Source organism: Pezoporus wallicus, unplaced genomic scaffold (genome assembly GCF_028554395.1).
Source record: "Pezoporus wallicus isolate ANWC-B61680 ecotype Strahan unplaced genomic scaffold, APGP_CSIRO_Pwel_v1 contig_2492, whole genome shotgun sequence".
Classification (NCBI taxonomy): Eukaryota; Metazoa; Chordata; class Aves; order Psittaciformes; family Psittacidae; genus Pezoporus; species Pezoporus wallicus.
In genome coordinates, this window is record NW_026637796.1 from 1481619 (window position 1) to 1497456 (window position 15838).

At 42.5% G+C, this 15838-nt stretch overlaps 1 protein-coding gene across 4 annotated transcripts in view; it reads right to left on the reverse strand.

Moving 5' to 3' along the window:
- LIMCH1 (LIM and calponin homology domains 1) overlaps positions 1-15838 on the reverse strand; it is a 179288-nt gene that overhangs the window by 82865 nt on the left and 80585 nt on the right. The gene's annotated exons all lie outside the window — the stretch shown is intronic.

Here is a 15838-nt window from a genome sequence, read left to right on the forward strand (position 1 = left end):
GGACTCTAAAAAAAGAAGCCCAAAATAAATGAAATGTGTTAAGCAAATCAAATTGTCCTCCAGATACCAAAAAGCACAATGTTTAAAATCAAAAGCCTGTCATTCTTTGAGCAAATCAGAACTACAGCAGCACTACTCAGGAAATTATCTTGGAATTTTCCTACCTCTGTCCTTCACCATCAGATTATTTGCCTTTTAAGATCTTTGACCTGTAACAAATTTCAACCACATTTATAAGCTTCTTATACAATACAGTGCATTACTATTATTTGCATGACAGTTAAATACTAAAATCTCCAAACAAGAATGGCCATGGTGTGTATAGTGAAAAGCAAATGCAAGGAGCTCAGAATATAAAAGGGTATTGAAGGTCCTGGTGAAGGCAGTGAACATGTTATGCTGGGCACAGAATGGATGATGTGTCTTATTTCTGCAATTTTTAAAATTGAGATTAAATTCCATGTAGCATGGTATGATATAAAAGGAGGAAAGAGACCTTGCAGAAAGGGGGAAGCATAACAGGGAAAAAGAGAAGAAAATAATGGGAGGGGACCATATGAAAGAACATGAGCAAGAGCAGCCTTCAACTCAATAGGCAAGAGCAAACCACGGGGGGGTGGGAGGGGTGCACACAGCATGAGCACAAGGCTGACCCTATGACTTCACTAGTTAAGTAGGTCCTGATATTTCTCCTTGCTGCATCAGGTCATTATCCCTCAAGACACAAATAAAACATTTAAACAAATGGGGGCTCAGTCAACATCCTTGTCTTTAGGGGAGAGAGCAATCAGATTTGCCAAACCGAAGATACATCCTGAGTAAGATGGCTTTATTTACAGCAATGAACACAGAACATAGGCAGGCAGGGAAAAAAGCCCAGAGTATTTCCAGGCTATTCACTGGCTCCAATGCTAATGAAATCACAGCCAGATGTCAGCCAGATGTCAGATTTCACTCAGTCTTGGAAAGGGGGTGCCTATCGATGCCATAGTGTATGGTAACAGCCATACTGTGGCGAAGGAAGAGGACAACATTTCCTTTCCACCCCTTCTCTGCAGCATTTTAGTCCAGGATGATAGCACTTGGCTTGTGAATGTTTGGGCCTCAGTTTCATGATTTCTTCCATTATTCACTTTCCACATCTTTGATGAATAAAGTTCAAAACAGCAGGGTTAAAAACAAACTCTCATACAGTGAATTGCAGGCAAACACTCCTAGAAGCTGCTGGGAATTCACCTTGCAAATCCAGAGTCAGGTGGGTAAAACCAGCGGGAAGACACCACCAAAAAAGCAAAGCATGGTTCCATCTGCTGTGATGGAATGGACTGTTATTTGCATCACTGCCTTGTTGGCTGGGCTATGAAGTGGGTCAGTACAAAACTTAACTGCAGAGTGGGTTGGGGCAGGAGCTACAGAAAAGACAAGATTGGATGAAACATCACAACAATCATGTTCTCAGTGCAACTGGAGCTCAGCACCTGTGGCATCTACCCCTTCTTACCCAGACTCCTGACAATAGTTCTGCTGTCTATCTGAAGGAGGAAAAAAAGTTCATAAAGACAAATTTGACCTTTATTTGCACTCACATTGTAAGTGCTGAGAGTATGACTAACCTAAACACAGATGTCAAGGAACCCTGAAACCACAGCTAGTGCCACAATGTTTCCCTCAGGACATCCTCTTGGGGAAACTGGGCACTCTTCAGTCTCGAAGAATGCGTGGCTGCTGGCCCACAGCTGAGCTCTACAGCAAAATATAAAAAACAGGCAAGAAATTCACAACTAAGGAGAACATGCTGTTTCCCAAGTTTGGTTTATTTGTGTGTGATTATCAGGACATGATAAAGCATTACGGAAAGCACACAGTCTGACTACAGATTTAGCAGATCTCAAATGCCGCGATCCCAAACAAACTGCTTAAAGTAAACAAAAAATACACACACTTTAGATTTAAAGTTGCAAGTCATAAGAAATACTACACCAAATACTGTGAAAACAACACCAGCCTGTAAGTCAGGGGGGCCCAAGCAATGGGACCACCAAAGAAACTAACCTAAGCATTAAGTATTGGCAAGTGTGGTTTTTCACTGGACATACTGTTAAAGTTTACCACCCTGCATACAGAAAAAAAACAAAACCAAAAAATCCAAGGAAATTCATAGAGGAATAAAGTTGAATTACCTCCTGAGTGATACACCCCAAAACTACAGTACTGGGGTAATCCAAAGGAACGCTACAAATAGCTTAAGCTCCAACACAAATAAGCCCTTTAGGTGTTATGTGCAGCCATCAACTACAACCAAACACTGCTGAATAAATCTTCGCCTTTCCTGACTTCTGCCAAGGTAATTGTATGTTAAGCCACGGCACAACATATGCTTTTAAAAAGCTATTTATGTGTTCCTGCTAAGATACTGTTCTATGCTGATAAAGAAGATTACCTATGCAAAGCAAATATATGTGTTAAAATTTATTCGATGTTTCCTTAATTATATTAGCAGGTCTACTAAAAGATACTGCCTTTTTTTCACATACCCTGCCTTCCTTTCTCTGCCTGCAGACTGCAGGCTTCATGAGATCCCTTTGATCACATTTGATACCTCAGGGCACTGTTACCCAATGCGTGCTTTCTATATTTTGACTTGACTGTAGAGAAAATAGCCTTGTTTTCCAGGAAGAGCAGCGTTGACTATTCAAGGAACCCCACTCCAGGGAGATACAACTTGCCACAGGACCTTTGGGATGAAGGGGTTAGAAAATGAGAACAAATCCTGTGCATCATGAGCCTGACCACCTGAAAAAGTATGTCTGTGGGTGATTAGTTACCTGCCCAGCATAATCTATTATAAACCAGTAGAGGTAACTTAAAGCATAAACAATACACCTGTGTGCCATTCAAAGATGACTATCTGGAAAAATATTTCTCAACCTGTGATGAAGTAAACATAACTTTACTTTCTTGCTCTTTTATGTGGTATGTTCTCTTTTGCTTGGTACATAAGCAAATCTATCTTCCATTTATAGCCAAAAATAGTAACAGTTGGCCAGTACTTGGACTTCTCTCAGCAAAGACAGCAATTCACTACACAAGGATCAGGATACTACTACGCAGCTGAAGCTGTTGAAGGGCCTCTGCATCCCAATGTCCAAGTATAGCTGCTGTAGGTGGGCCTCAAAAGATGCAAGAAAGCTGCCTGTGGGGGCCAGGGGCCTGGCAGTAGCTGTTAAAATCATACCAAATCTCTGTTCCCAAAGGCAAACGGCAAAATAGTGAAACCGCCAAGGAGGACTCATTCCTGCTCGGTTCGTGACCTCTGCAAGAAAAGCAACAAATTCCATTTCTTCTTTCAAATTAAACATCTACTCTTTATTGCCCGGGAATATGTTTTAATAATCTGTGGTGTTCGAGGTTTGATAAACATCAGAAATCTCTTTGCTGCTGTTACATGATACCTGACATACATTTTCCCCCCACTCATAGCTTTGCATTTTCATGCCAGCATTACATAAAACACACTAGACTTCTTTAATGTACATGTTCGGGTCTCCTTGCAAATACTTCTAAAAGAAGCTGTTCAAGTCCAAAAACCACTAATTTTTTTAATTGGCTTTTTGTACTGAACGCAGTTCCAGCACATTCCACTTGGAAAACCTACATTATTGTTTTTACTTCCATTAAAAAAAAATAAATAGAAAGCTTTCACATTTAGATGTGTAGAATGATTTGGAGAGGAAAAGGAAAAGGAAGAAAATCAATAACTTTCAATTTGCTCCAAGTGTATTTTACAGAAAAAATAGCTGTGCAAAAAGGTGCTAAGTAAATCAGTGCCCTATCTTAACTTCAACCATATACAGTGTAACTGCCTAAATTACTAAATACCACAATACTCAATCCATGTATCCATTGTTTCTTTCTCATATTTGAAAACATACATTTGGTGCCTATGGCCATAACTGTTAGTCATCTTGAATATCTCCAGTTTGGAGCTTTTTAATGGCAAATATTCAAGACAAGATGAGCTACCCAACAGTCTCGCAGTGATTTATTTTCCAGCCCTTTTTAACCATCAGTAAAGCATTCCCTTAGGTATAATTGAAGAACTGGCACAATTATTCAGGAAGCTATGGTAGCTGCAAACCTAGACGGACTATGCAGAATAGCCAACTTAAATTACTAGCATTCATTAAGCCTGCAGAGGTCATGCAGATATGCCTTTGAAGGGCCATTTGGATTCATGGATTACATCTGGATGCCAGAGTCTTTTGCAATTGGGAAGTGTAAGCTTTCAGGAGGAATAAAAAGTAGACAGTAATACACTGTATTTAAGAAGCAGAATTTCCTCAAATTAATGGGCACAAAATCAATGGTTAAAACAAGAGGGAAAGAAAGGAGCTCTTCTTTAATACAGTGTATTCCTATTGCAGAGGACAGCAAAGGATCTCTTCTGCTACAGGACAGATACTCCTGTTCAATTTTCTGTCAAGACACTAGCGGTGTACTCAAGGCACACTTCTGCATCATCCACTCTCCCCTAGGGATGCACAAAGCAACAAGGGTAGGGAAATGAATACATGAATAACATCAAGTCTTCAGGAAGAGGAGCTAAGAAGTGGAGATGGCAGAAATAGCTTGTCACATTTGTTGGTGAAGGGAAAAGAAAGAGGAAGCAAATCAGCTATCACTAACTTCATCCCTAAAACTTCAGTTCATACCCTGTCCTCTGTCCTAACCAGACTTGAGATCACCTTTTGTATGTAGAGGAAAATGGCCAACTGTGCTTACAGTTGAGCTTACCTGGGTATAACCAGTGGCTCCTGCTTAGAACAGTCACATATAAAGCTAGCAGAGATGTTCATGACCCTCAAACAACAGGTTTCCAACTCCTCACCTACTACTTCTGAAAACATTTGCAATTTAAAGACACATTCTGCAGATAGGGGTAAGACTTAGCTGATTGAGAGTGCATAAAGGAAAAAGGTATATATTTTTTCATTTCCTCAACAGAGAGATGGGATTCAGGAGTTCATTTGATTGTTCAGAGACAGGTATATCTAGACAGCAGAACCAATAGAGTCCAGCAAGATTATTAGGCCAGGCTCCATGGGCTGTGAAAGCAGCTGTACTAGCTCCAGAGCCAACAAGAAGATGCCAGCAATTTAGCTGCTTTAAATCACTGCAGAGCCCCAGTCCCCAGCCAGCTCACATGTCTCCAAACTACTCCTGCAGGTGTGAATTTCTGGAGAATGCAAATGTTACACACGGCTACCCAAAATCAGCTCAAGGCCAGTGGAACTTAATGGCTTTGACAAACACCTCTGTGCTGCCTTTCCTAGCCACTGGGGAGTATTTCTCAGACAGTATTGCCTTGCTTGAATGGAGAGACCTAGCTGAGGTTCAGCACTGCGCTAAAGCTCATCAGCCCTTAAATCTGGAGACCCTGGTAAGAGCTACTTTGGGCTTACAAGGTCAACAGATGTAGCCCCATCTAAATATAGGGGATACAGGGCTATGCAACTGCCTTAGATGTTATGGTTAACACTGCCCAAACTGCAGCACAAGGAGTCCAGTCACCCAGAAGGTACCAGACCTGGGCACACATGGTCTTTGTACATGTACATGTACATGCCAGTCAGCCCAGAGCTGCAGAGGGGCTTCAGCATGCCCTGTGCTCTGCATATGAGTACAGAGATCCTGGAGTCAGCAGCGCATGAGCAGTTCCTGCTTCCTGGAGCTTTTTGGCTACCTGGAAATCCCTAAATGTGTTATGCTGCACTGTTAAACTGATCTCATGCCTTTCGGCCACTTGTCCCTGAATGGGAAAGATGCTGGTGTCAAGCAGCAATCCTGCAAGAGCTGTCCTGTGGCTGTGCTGAGCCAGGATGATAGATGCTGCTGCCAAACCCAAGCGGACTGTTCAGTGAGTTGCCCACACCCACAACACAGAGGTTATCCAGGGTTTTCCATTCTCTGTCATATCCCAGACTCCACCTTCCATTATCCTGAATAGAGCAGTTGACTGTTTTTCCTTTTATTTACTTCCCATCCACTTCCTGACTTTAGACTGGTTCTTTTATTCCTCCAACTTGTATTGTAAAGTTAAAGGACAAGAATATTTGTACACTTATACAAAGAGAATACATCATACTGGAAGCTGTGATGGAGAATACTGCCACAGTCTTTGAAGCTCTCAATCTGCAATCTGCTTACATAATAATTTGTACACAGGCTTAACTGCTGGATTTCTAATATTGCTTATCAAATTTTAGCCAAACAAAATAGAATAAGCAAGGTGAACTATTCATGGGAAGATAAAGTATCTGCAAGATTTTTTTTATGCAAGTATGAGAACACTAAGAACTCACAGTTCTTCAAAAATACGTAGAAGTCTGGAATCCAAGAAGTTTCAGTTCTCTAAGATCATATTTTAGAAAGTAAATTTTAATCAGGATTGCGTGGCTCAAGAGATTGGGTAACAGTATTTAAAAAAGTAAGTGATTAATCTCTGATCAACCAGAGGGTAAGAACTAAAGAGCATTTAAGGTCTCAAACACCCCCAGGAACTAGCCAACTGTGGGTGCTGAGTCCAGGCAGATTTAGGATTTTGTATTTTCTTACACACAGTCCTCATGCTTATGAGTAGCCACCAAATTTCATTAGAACTACTCTGTTATCCCCTCAAAAATTCTGCATTGCAGTTATGCTTTGAAGAGCCAACAGCAGTTAGATCCCAGATTTGCTGATAACACTGTGCCAACAAATACCTTGTTTCTCTGTTTTCTTTCTAACTGCAGCTATGTGGTGTTTCTTAATTATAAACTTCTGAAGGCAGAGACTTCAGATGCCGTATAGTGTCTAGCATAAAAGGGATAAAGGAGACCTGTACCGATAAGTTGATACTTTGCAGGAAAACAGGTTTTGATCACTGCCAACTGTATCATTTGAAGATCTGCGACACTCAGAAATTGAGGGCAGGCACATCTGAACATACAGCTCCTAAACTCCCTTCAAAATAATCATAATATTGGATTGGCTTTTGCTCTTTTGGTTGTTTTAGACAGAATGACAGATCAAGGAACAACAGGTGTGACATTGCTGAAGATAAAGTATCACCCATTCTAATACAATTCTGCTAATACCTGACTCAAATTTTTGTTTGACTGCAACATTTCTCTGAGAAGATGTAATTACCTTGCTTCTTTCTTGTCTAAAATTCTAGTCCACTGACGTATCAGATTCCACCCAGTAACAGATTCAGCACTGTAAAAATAACATACAGGCGTGCACACTAAGAAGGAAGATCAAACTAGGCTGTTTCTTAAAAAAAAAACAGAACAAAACAAACCCCAGCCTCCTATAACAAACTTTGCCATGTTTCTTTGTTACATAAGTCTGTTACTAAACACTAACTTTTGTAATGAATTTTACATGTTCTTTTGGTGCATGTTTATTTATTTACTTACTTCTTTTTGCCTCTATATAGGCTTTTATAAAATCTCTGACAGCACTCCCCAGGGACCATCCATTTGATTTACCAATTTGCCAATGACTGATGCAATTTCTGCATTTGCTCATAATTTTTTTAATGAATCACAGAATGGTTTGGGTTGGAAGAGACCTTAAAGATCACCCAATTCCAACCCCCTGCCATGGCCAGGGACACCTTCCACTAGACCAGGCTGCTCAGAGCCCCATCCAACCTGGCCTTGAACACTGTCAGGGATGGGGCAGACACAGCTTCTCTGGGCAACCTGAGCCTGTGCCTCACCACCCTCACAGTAAAGAATTTCTTCCTAATGTCCAATCTGAATCAACCTTCTTTCAGTTTAAAGCTATTACCCATTGTTCTTGTAAAAAGTTGTATTACTATATGTCCTTGTAAAAAGTACAGTTTCCAATACATAGTATCAACCCTATAGGGTTTTCGGTTTGCATTTTGAGTGTTCTTTCTGTTTGGTCAGGTGTTTTTTAATTAGCTTGTATTTTCTTTAAAAATCAACAGCACAGTAAAACAGTCTATCTGTGTCTGATGCATGTGGACTCTCAGGATGTTTCAAGTTATGCTTTTCATGCAGTTGTTATGGTTTAAGAAGCAACTTCTGTCTGACCTCTTTAGGGGTAACAGGAGAAACTTAATGAAGAAAACATCTGAGTATTGTACAGAAGTAAAGGGGATTTTCTACTTCTGCATATGTCAAGTAAAAGCTGTATAAATCATTTTTCTAGATCAGAAGGTGCGAGATTTTATTACCTTGTGCTACTGTCCTGTGGAGGCAGTTTTCTGGCACAATTTTCAAAACTTGTTTACAGTATCCCCTCAGTGATATCCAGAACTCCTTGTTATCTCCACAAGGGTCAAATTCCTGACATGTATTAATTACACTGAAAATTGCCCTAGATTACTTGAAACCTCAAATAACTGAACCTATTCATCATCCTCACTTTTAAATAACAGAGGACATACTGTACAGTGGTGCTAATACTTTGCAGCTGATCCCTGTAACTCCAGAAATTAGAATATAAATGCCACTATTTACCTAGCAGGTCTGTCAGCTTTCCCCTGAAAATCAGGCTCAAAAATCAGAGAGTGTTTATAGCATGGTCCTACTCAATGTGTGGGACAGGAGCAGGCAGGAAGGACAAAAAGGTTAAAACCAAATATCACTGACCAGCATTCCTGGTCCACGCACTGCTGGCCGAGGAAATGGAGCTGCTTCACAGTTCAGCCCTCCTTAGTTTCCAGAATGACCTTGGATCATTCCCATAGTTAGCCGAAGACTAGCTGATGCCTGCACAGTAAGTCTGTGTCCCACTGACACTTGAGCTTTACAGTTCTGGGTACTAGGCTCCATCTTCTCATGTCCATCACCTGGCAATCAGGCCTGCAGCTTCTCCCTGAAGGCACTCAGCAAGCAACTTCACAGGAACCCCTACAACTGCATTATTGGGGGTTGAATGCAAAGATCAGGATTCAAAACTCTACTGGAAACTCGCATGTTCAGCCAGCAGCAGGCATTAGCTCTAAGATCTCTAATGCTGTTGCTAGGAAGAAGTGGTAAAGTTAGGATTGGTTTTGGAAAAACCAGCAAGCCTCCTTCCAGCCAAAGCAGAAATGGTATTCAAAGGACAACAGCAACAAGGCAGCTTTAGTTAAGAGAAGGTATTAGAAATATCCACGAGTGCTTGGTAACACCCATGGGATTTGTTGGTTACACAGCCAAGCTACACAGCACCCAATGAACCCAGTAGTTATAAAAGGCAAGAGCACCAGCAGCCCAGGATATCAGTTTAAGGCCTGAGGTTTGTTGCCCCACAACAGGTGCAAGGGTGAGATTCACATCTGGCACTCTGTCCAACATGCCTCCTAACACACCAATATGACTTCACAACACAATAAGTCACGTAACATCTCTCTAGCTGTTGCAGTAAAAGGAAACCAAATAATACCAACATCATGACTAAAAAGGAAAAGAAAGGGGAAGGGAAGAAAAACATAATGTTTACCATCAGCCTTATGTGGAAACACAAGCTTGAATCTAAATTGTTCTTGAGAAGTACTACAATTCAAAGAGAAAACCAAGGTGATGAAGGAGCGTGCAGAATGGACTGAAAAAAGCCGAGCTGAACTCAGTACACACTTGGATGCATGCACACATTTAGCAAGTTCAATACTCTTCCCTTATTGAAAATCCTGAAGAGAAAACTCCCTTTCACACGTTGCACAGTAACAAATCAGGGAACACTATAGCCCCAAACAGAAACCAACATTCACCAACTAAATAACAGTGCTTCCCAAGTGAAGTTGAGGAGGCAAAAGCAACGACATGGTAATAGTGAAGACTTTAACAGAACGGCACCACCTGAAATAACTGAGGATTGCCTCTGTACTGCAATATTAATTTTCCAGATGATTATTTATACTGTTTGTCCAGAAATGAATGTGTAATTCTCCTACTAAGCTGTGGGACAGATTTCCACACAGTATCACAAGACTATTCAGCTTTCAAAAGGTTAATAGTTAATGGCTTTGATGTGCTTCAGTCAGATAGTTCAGCCTACTACTGTATTTTTGCACAAGCAATTAACTAAGCTGCTTCCTCTGCAGCATTAATTTTAACAGGTTTACAATAGTATCATTAGACCTCTGGACATTTAAGAGGAAGCACATTACAATTGAAAAGTACCATGCCAAGCAGGAAGCAAGTGGCTTCAATCCAGGAGCACTGAGGAATGCAGAAGGCAAGGAGAATTCAGTGGCAGATAATTCAGCCTCTATGAACTCTTGACCACAGCACCAGACTGCAGAATTTTACTGGGCTCTTAAACCAAAAAAATAACTGCACATGGATCTTTAAGGCACTAGTTTTCCACTAGTTTGCCTTTTTGCTTGTTTGCTTTAAGCCAGGGAAATAACTGCAATGTGATCTTTGGAGCAAGATACGTTCCATCATCTGCATTCAGCACGTAGGCTCCTGCTAGTGACAGAAATCCACTTACACTGCCTGGAAAGGTTTTCAGCATAGAAACAGTACGAACAGTTGCTAGCAGACGTAAACTGCAACAGACTTCACTGAGTTGATTCACAGCCAGGAAGGGGATTAGAGACAGCATTCGTCTGCCCCCATCTTCAGCACAAGGGCTGGGGTCATAACAGACTGTTGCTAACTCATGCTTGCTCCCTTTTCACAAGAGAAGGTGGTAAAGGAAGCTTAAGCCTCCCTGACCCATTTTCAGGTGGCAGATCTGTTGGTTTGACCACACTGTGGAAACTTTTGTTCCTGCTCACATCACAGGGACTGTTCAGATTAATTGGAAGGCACCCTCTCTTTTCACATCTCCGGTCGTACTGTTAGCCAGTTATCAACATTCTCTAGACCATATCACATGGATTTTATGGGCAGCAGCACCTGCTTCTCACATGCTGTGAGAATGCAGGGTAGCATCAAATAACAGCAAATATTCTTACTCTGGTCAACCCCATTTACACTGAATTTAGCTCTCACTCTCTCCGATAAATACTGGCATCTAGCTGTTCCCTGCAGCAGAGGCTACATGTCACTGACAAAGACAGTTGAGGATCAGAGATGGTATTTATAGCACAGACCTACAGACTCCAACCTGTGAGAGGCTATCCAGAATTAGGGAGTGAGAGTACTACTAAGTATAGTTTTAGACACAGACAACCTTTAAGCTGGGGATTTCAGGATGAGACTTTCCCAGGTTCCAGTGTCCTTCAATTCTGGCCAATAACTTGAGGATTGCATCTAAGTTTAAACTCCCCAGCTGCAGTTTTGAACCTACTTATCGGAAACTGATCAAATAACATCTTCCCCAACTTGGTGAGCCTCTTCCTTCCCTCCTGCCTGCACTCCTGCTCACGCAGCTACATGCTGCAAGACGAAGGAGAAAGGTATTTTTCAGCCTGATCAGCTGTCCACTCTAGTTAATAACTCTATGAATGCTAGTGCTGACATAGCAGAATTGTGTACCAGCATGCACAATTTCTCTGGGCAACCTGTTACAGTGCCTTACCACTCTCATAGTGCAGAATTTCTTCCTATTATCTAATCTGAATATATCCTCTTGCAGTTTAAACTTACTCCTCCTTGTCCTATTGCTACATGTCCTTGTAAAAAGTCCCTCTCCAAACTTCTTGTAGGCCCCTTTAGGTACCAGAATGTTGCTATAAAGCTTTCCTAGAGCCTTCTCTTCTCCAGGCTGAACAGCCTCAATTCTCTCAGCCTGTCTTCATAGGAGTTCTCCAGCCTCTGATCATCTTTGTGGCCCTTCTCTGGACTTGCTCTAACAAGACCACATCCTTCTTGTGTTGGGGGCCCCAGAAATGAATGCAGTGCTCCAGGTGGGGTCTCCTGAGAGCAGAGTAGAGGGGATGAAGCAACACCCTCAACCTGCTGGCCACACTCATTTTGATGCAGCCCAGCATATGGTTGGTTTCTGGGCTGTAGCTGCACATGCTGAGTCATGTTCAGCTTCTCATCAACAAACACCCTCAGGTTCCTCTCCCCAGTCTGTATTTACTCTTGGGATTGCCCCAACCCAGGTGCAGGACCTTGCACTTGGCTTGGTTGAACTTTATGATGTTGGCACTGGCCAACCTCTCAAGAGTGTCAATGTCCCCCTGGATGTCATTCCTTCCCTCCGGCGTATCAACTGAACCACATAACTTGGTGTTGTTGGCAAACTTGCTGAGGGCGCACTCAATTCCCCGTCCCTGTCATCGACAAAGATGTTGAACAAGATCAGTCCCAACACCAACCCCTGAGGGACACCACTCGCTACTGGTCTCCACTTGGACAATGAGCTGTTGACCGCAAATCTTTGTGTGTGACCATCCAGCCAATTCCTTATCCACCTATATAAGATGAAGCACTTGCTGGTGGCTAAGCACTAAGTGGCTGGAGTGCTTGTTTGTGAAGACTGAGGCAAAAACATCATTACATACCTCAGCCTTCTCCATGTCCTGCATAACCAGGACATGGAGACAGGACATTTCATTCTGAAGAAGGCCCACATTTTCCTAGTTTTGTCACCAACGTACCTATACAAGCTTTTCTTGTTGCTCTTGGTGTCCCTGGCCAGATATAATTCTATAGATGCTTCAGCTTTCCTAACCTGATCCCTGGCTGCTTGGACTATTTCTCTGAATTCCTCCAAAGCTACCTGTCCTTGCTTTCACCCTCTGTACACTTCCTTTTCATGTTGGAGTTTGTCCAAGAGCTCCTTGTTCATCCACGCAGGCCTCCTGGCTTTTTGACCTGACTTCCTCTCCAAAGCTTGGAGAAAGTGATCCCTGATAATTAACCAGCTTTCTTGGGCTTCTCTTTTCTCCAGGACTTTATCCCAAGCAGATACCTGAAGAGGTCAAAGTCTCTTCTCCTGAAGACCAGGGTAGTGAGCGGGAGACAGAAGTTGTCATCAACACATTCCAGGCCCCTACTGGATTGCTTATGCTCTGCTGTGTTGTCCCTCCAACAGATATAGGGGTGGTTGAAGTCCCCCATGAAAACCAGGGCTTGTGAACATGAGAATGTTCCTATCTATCTTTAGAGAGCTTCATCCACTTAGTCTTCCTCGTCAGGCAGCCTGTAGCTGACCCCCATTACAGTGCCACCTGTCTCTGCCCTCCCTTTAATCCTGACCAATAAGCTATCATCATCTCCCATGCCAGTCTTTCACTGAGCCTATATCCTTCCATTCCAACACTCCAGTTACAGTAGCCATCCCACCACATATCCATGATGCCAGTAAGATCATAGCCCTGCAGACCTGAACATGTCTCTAACTCCCCTTGTTTATTCCCCACGCTATGTGTGTCTGCACAGAGGCCTTTAGAAGGTGTAGATAAATCTAATTCACAGCAGCTGAAAGCAACCATAGTCTCAGGTCTAGTTTTTCTTAGGGACAAAAGCTGATACTTCTTTTAGCCTCAAGGCATGGATAGCGGTATTTCTGCTTATTTTATGTGTGCTGGCCTACACACATGTAGCACACCATCTCAGCCCTTCTTTTTATAACCTCATTGAAAAACCAATTTTGCAACAAAAGTTACCCACAGATTGCAGGTGTCTGGGTACAACTCCAACAGAGCCACATTCAGGTGACACAGTTACAGATTCAGGGCATCCAGTTCCTCCACTGAAAACTCCAGAAGGTGGCACACACCTCCAGAGCATGTGGTATTTGCCCAACTATTAAGAGAAGGCATAAGCCTCAACAATGGGGTTTGTCCTGAGAGTTTACGTCATTCTGCTCACAAGGCCCTTCGTTTCTAAGACAACAGCTGAAGAAAGGCACTGAATTCTTCACTTCATTTAGTGCAGCCCTAAGCTACATAGGCATTCTGTTTGCTGAACTATTATTTTTTCTGATACTTGCAGATACTTAGAGATTACTTTTCAAAAGTAATTGGCATTTCTGAAATACTCAACCAGAATCAGTAAACCAATGTGATGCAAGTCATGGTTGAATTTGCAGGAGGACACTTTAGAATCTAAAATCAAATCTAAAACTTAATCCAGTGGCCAATGTGAATTTTTCACAGGTAAAAAGTGAACTACTCCTGGAAGCCAGCTGCCTTGCCCAACTAGAGGAAAGACTGGGCATTTATAGTAAAGGTTAATGCCTTGATAAATGCAAGTTAACATTTCAGCTGCCTAGCATTAGGGCTTCAGCAGCAGCAGTGTCTTTCTTTTTGCCATTTTCAAATATTATCCCTGGAATCCTTCACTTCATTAAACCTTCTATGTCCATAAAAAAAAAGAAAGCAAACAATTTTACATAAGCCTTTATTTATATGGTTCTATAAATAACATCTTTGTGAAGTCACCTGACAGCCCCCAAACCAGGTAGACTGTTTACTTTAAAGAAGTACTTTTTTTCTAAAGCATGGTAGTTGGCTTTCCCTTCTCAAGGCTGGGCAACAAAACAGGGTCCATGTAAAATGAAAAAAAATTCAAAGAGGAGATCCTGTGCAGTCACCATCCTCCCTTGGTTTTAACACAGGAAAGGTTCCCTTTACCTCTGTATTTGCATATTAACATTTTAAGTTATTCAATGTGAATAAAGCCATTGAAGACTCAAGTTGGGAGAACAGTTTAAAACCAGACTGTGAATGACACAGGAATGCCTGTGATATTTTTGTAAGTGTTATTTATTATTTGCATTAGCATACTGTCTAGGAGTTCTGGCCACAGAGCAGGATTCATGGGGTGAGGTGTTAGACTAAAAGAGACTAGCAGATGATCCTTGCCACAAAGAGCTTACACATATCATTAGCATTTGACCAAACCAAGTCATGACATTCTCAGCAGCAGAACTCAGCAGGCTCAGGACACAGCTTAAACTGACTGTGAAACTGCTGCATTTTGAATCCTAACCAGTCTAGCTTGGGAACAGGTCTTAACAACATGACAATGTTCGCATTTGTACACAGCAGCTATAGCTCACAGCTGTCCTTCAAGCGTGTCCTGCAAACCCTTACCCATCCGTCCTGGGTTCAGCAGTAGCAGTCATTTTTCTCCTTCTTGGTAGCTGGTGCAGTGCACTGCAGTGTTTTGACTTTTGGCTTGGGAACAGAGCTGATAACAATGATGTTTTGGTTTGGCCAAGGACTTTGTGAGGCTCATGCTCTGCCAGGGAGGAGGGGAAGCCGTGAGGAAGCAGAGATGGGGTGCCTGACCCAGGCTAGCCAGGGAGGTATTCCATACCACAGCACGTCATGCCCGGGGTGGGGGGTAACTGGGAGTTACCTGGAAGGACACAGGGTTCCGGGTGGGACTCGTTTCTTGGCTGGTGGTATCGTATTCTCTTCCCTTGTTATTTTCTGTTATCACTGTTGTAGTTGGTGGTAGCGGTGGTGATTTGTGTTGTACATTGGTTGCTGGACTGTTCTTGTCTCAACCCGTGGGAGTTGCACTCTTTTGATCCTCTGGGAGCAAGGAAGGGGAAAGCCCCGGGGGGGGGGAGGGCTTTGATTGCTCTCAGCCTGGCACCACTCACTGGGAGTGAGTGAACAAGCTGCCTGGCTAGGGTTTAAACCACGACACCATCTTGGCTGGTCCACCTGACCCAATAAGGAAACTGTTCTGGGTGTTCTGGATGCTAAATGAGACTTCAGCTTTTAACAAGGAACAAATACCAGGACATCGGCAGAATGGGACAGTATCCTTAGTATGAGGAGTAGCGATGCCAGCTAATAAACAGCTTAGCTTGGGTGCAGTGTTAGCCCTGCAGCCAAAAAAGCATCCAGAAGAAGGGACTTCAAGGCCAGCAGTGAAGTTGGTCTGCAGAAGTCCATGCTGAGTGCTGGATTGGGCCATGG